A 4,282-nucleotide genomic window follows, 5' to 3' on the forward strand; every position below is an offset into this window, starting at 1 on the left:
AAGCAGTCATTTTATGTTTAGATTTTTTTCTAAACCAGAGAATATAATTTTTAATCCAGCAGTTTCCCAAAAATAAACAGCAATGGCTAAAATGTCACTATATGTCACTAGACATAATCAAACATGCACTGCTGGAACAAGTGATAACATTTTGTCACAGTATGTGAAATATAAGCTTTAGTGATATTCAGTTATAGTGATAGAGCAATTTTTGGGAAATCAAAATCAAGACCTATTGATGAAATCCATGGCCAAGGGCAGCTTAGTGTGAGCAAAATTGAAATATATTTTATTAGTTAACTGAGTCATTGCAGTTATTTTTGCACTTTACAGGAATTTTAAATACAATCTAAAAAAAACATCAACATATATTTACAAGATAGTGAAAGTCTTTTCACAGGATTGCAACTTGGAAAATCTGTTTTAGAAATTTCAACAATCCATAAGGCATACCTTGATATTGCTGTGTGGCATTTGTCACAACGGTCCAACTGGTGGTGTAAATGGTTGATCATTCATATCAATAGCTTATCATTATACAAATAACAAAGGTAACAAAGGTGACAAATAAAGGTCAAAGTTCGGTCTTCAATACAACCAGAGGAGACAGCCTGCTAGCCATTAGAAAGGATGCAATTTTGTGCCACATCTGCATTGGCTGTACTTTATGAACCCCACATCTATCCTTTATACAGACTACAGTCTTTGGTTCATCAATTGTTCCTCCTGTAGGATCAAGTATTTCCTATAATATATGGGGCATTTTTATGAGGCAGTTTTCTGGTGTGACCAGGCACTGACACATGACAGCATACAGAATACAAAGAAAAGACCCGGATTCAGCCATCATTCATTTTATTATCTACACCTTTTACTGCAGTGTCAAAATGTCTGCTATGAAAAAGATCTATTGTCCTGGTATAACCATTGTTTGAGGAAAATAGTCTGAAGAACAGATCACTAAGAGGATGAACAATGAGTGTTTATATTTAGAAATCTGTCATTACCTCTTATTTTTGGGGAGTATCCGCATCATGTTCCTGCAAGGGTGACTAAGCAAAATGTTAACTGAATTACAGAAAGGCCAATTTGATCATAGAGTATTCTCAAGCTTGACAGCTTAGTGACCTGAATCATAGATGATGATGTTTCTGTTGTTGGCGATGATGATGCCGATCATGAAGGTGGTGACGATGCCGCATTACACTGATCACCACCTTCAAGCTGAATCACACTGTATGGCTGAAAATGATAAAATATTCAGTGCTCTTAGACACAGAAAGAAGGAGATGAAAAGATCCAGGCTGAGAGGGGACTGACTGACTCACCCGTAGGTAAGGAGCTAAAGGAGATGACAAGTGGACAGCTGGTGGCTGGTGGCTGTCATATTAATGACGATGGAGACTCAGAGATATGGGAAAGTTCCACCTGCAGTCTTCACAGAGGGGTGTTTGTAAGCACATGCGAGTTCTTTCACAACAAGCGCTAGTGCAACACCAACAGAAAGTTACAATTGCTGGTAATACTGATAGGAAGTGACGAGTGCTTGTTAAGGTCTGGGTCGATGCAGCCCAAGGTTCAGATGTACAATGAGCCCAGCTGATGCAATATTCTGCGCCTCACTGTCAATTTTATGACACAGGCTGCAGTCATGCTATACTGCCAGTAATATCATAATCATAAAGCATTTTTAAAAGCCATGTATCCTGAATGTAAACAGAGGGGCAATTATGCAAACATGCTGACAGGACTTAAAGGCTACAGAGAATGCCTGAAATGTCTGTGGCAGTAATGTGATGACCGTGCTGTGGCTATTTTGCAGTACAAACACATCATACAAAGTGTTCACTTATTATTTGAACGTTTCAAAATAATATCAACATGTGCATGAAGCCAAGGTTTCCCAGCAGTATGCTGTACTGTAATGAGCAACAATGCTATTTAGGAAATCTGTCGGTGATTTTAATGGTGTGGCTAATTGGCATATAACTGAATCACATGACCATCTTGTGCTATTTGAGTAAAATGATTAGATAGTGTTACTCCTGATCAGTTCAGAAACACAAAATGCAGATTTTCTAAGTAAACCAGTTTGTTACAGCTGGATACAGTGAAACAGGGAATTCAGTTCAATTAAATGTTATTTATATATTGCAAATTCACGACACATGTCAACTCACAGCACTTAGTAGGTACAGACCTTAAGAATTATTTACAGACAACAGGAAACCCAACAATCCAAAGTTGCCTTTAGATTCCCTATGAGCAACAGTGGGAATGAACAAAAATCCCTGGAATAGGAAGGGGGGAAAAAACCTGCAACAGAACCAGGCACAGGGAAGGCTTCAACTGGTTGGGTGAGGGTGGAGATGAGGAGGGTGGGGCTAGCAGGAGATGTTGGGGTGGGGATAGGAGGATAGCAGGTGATGAGGCCAGCGGCTGCAGATCAGAGATGTGTAGCTCCAGATCCAGAGACATCAGCTGAGAGAACAAACACAGAACACAGGACCTCAGGGGAAACAGAGTTAGGGACATATAAGGGTGATATACACTACCAGTCCAAAGTCTGGACACACCTTCACATTCAATGACGTTTATTTGATTATTTTCTACATTGTAGATTAATACTGAAGACATCAAAACTATTAAAGAACACATATGGAATAATGGTCTAAACAAAAAAGTGATCGTCTTTGGTATTAATCTACAATGTAGAAAATAATACAAATAAATAAAAAGCACTGAATGAGAAGGGGTGTCCAAACTTTTGACTGGTAGTTTATATCTACATTTACTATTTTGCTTTGTGTACAGACACAACAGAATAATCTGAATATGTTCCAGGTTATCCCCACATGTTAGTGGTGCTGGTGACATAGGAAGATAATTTCCTTTTAGTAGGGAGGTTAAGTGACTTTTGACTTCAAATCATGATACAGAGGTCCCCTTTGGTATGGAAGTACCTTAGGGTCATACAAGTACATTTATCCTAAGACACAAGTGAGATCACACCTTGGCGGCCGTTTTAAAAATGGCCGCCAAATTTTCTGTCTGTGCAACACTAGAGAATGGTCTGACTCCTCTGTATTTCTTGAAACCAATCACAGTCATCGTAGTTGGAGTTTTAAAAATGGCCGCCAAAGCGTGATCTCACTTACGTCTTAGGATAAATTTATTTGTATGACCCTAAGGTACTTCCATACCAAAGGGGACCTTTGCATCATGACTTGAAGTCAAAAGCCTATTTTTTGGGCTTAACCTCCCTACTAATCCTGGACTTCATCAGCGGTTCTAGACTTACATAACTGCAGTATACAATGGTCTGACTGCACCTCACCATTGTTCTGCTTCTTTGTTATGTTTATGCTAAATTTATTACTTGTTTTTTTTTTTTTTAAAGATAACACTGACTTTTTGCACATCTTGGCCTCTGTACCAGATGTTTTTCAGGGCCGAAGTAGCTCAGTTGGGAGAGCGTTAGACTGAACCTCTAAAGGTCTCTGGTTCAATCCTGGGTTTCAGCAGGAAGGAAGAGCTTTAGGAACAGGAAGTCTTCAGCAAATAATGCTAGAACTAAATGTTCATCTAATAATTTCTGGGTTTACAACAGCTGTTCTGTCTGTGCAATGCTAGAGAATGGTCTGACTCCTCTGTATTTCTTTAAACCACTCACAGTCATCTTAGTTGGAGTTTAGCCCAGGATGTAGTGATGGTGTCCCTGAAATATAGTGACATAGAATTGTTTTGGTGGGATGTTTTCCTGATGGCTAGCATCTCTTAGCTCTGTTGGCATTTGGTCTGTCTTAATGGAATTTGAAATCAAAGTTTTATAAATGTTGCTCTATTTTTTGCACCTCTTGGCCTCCGTAATCATCATACTTCAGGCTGAAATAGCTCAGTTGGGAGAGCGTTAGACTGAAGATCTAAAGGTCCCTGGTTCGATCCTGGGTTTCAGCAGAGTTTGAGGAACACAAGGTTGTCACAGTACACCTGAAAACTGTTGTCTCATTAGCTAATGATGCTCTGCCTGAGCATGAAAATCTTAAGTTCAATCCTGGACTTCATCAGTGGTTCTAGACTCACATAACTGCAGCATGGAATGATCTGAATGCACCTCATCATTGTTATGTTTATGCTGAATTTATTACTTGTTTGTTTTTAAAGATAACACTGACTTTTTGCACATCTTGGCCTCCGTACCAGTTGTTTTTCAAGGCCAAAATAGCTCAGTTGGGAGAGCATTAGACTGAAGATCTAAAGATCCCGGGTTTCGGTAGGAAGG

The 4,282-nt window shown here is 39.2% G+C and overlaps 2 non-coding genes across 2 annotated transcripts; both read left to right on the forward strand.

Moving 5' to 3' along the window:
• Positions 1–3,451: 3,451 nt before the first annotated feature.
• On the forward strand, positions 3,452–3,524 carry trnaf-gaa (transfer RNA phenylalanine (anticodon GAA)). Its single transcript has one exon. It is a non-coding gene; the product is annotated as a tRNA-Phe (tRNA).
• A 360-nt stretch (positions 3,525–3,884) lies between these two features.
• Positions 3,885–3,957, forward strand: trnaf-gaa (transfer RNA phenylalanine (anticodon GAA)). Its single transcript has one exon. It is a non-coding gene; the product is annotated as a tRNA-Phe (tRNA).
• The last annotated feature ends 325 nt before the right edge of the window (positions 3,958–4,282 follow it).

The sequence above is a fragment of the Acanthochromis polyacanthus genome, chromosome 12 (genome assembly GCF_021347895.1).
Source record: "Acanthochromis polyacanthus isolate Apoly-LR-REF ecotype Palm Island chromosome 12, KAUST_Apoly_ChrSc, whole genome shotgun sequence".
Taxonomy (NCBI): domain Eukaryota; kingdom Metazoa; phylum Chordata; class Actinopteri; family Pomacentridae; genus Acanthochromis; species Acanthochromis polyacanthus.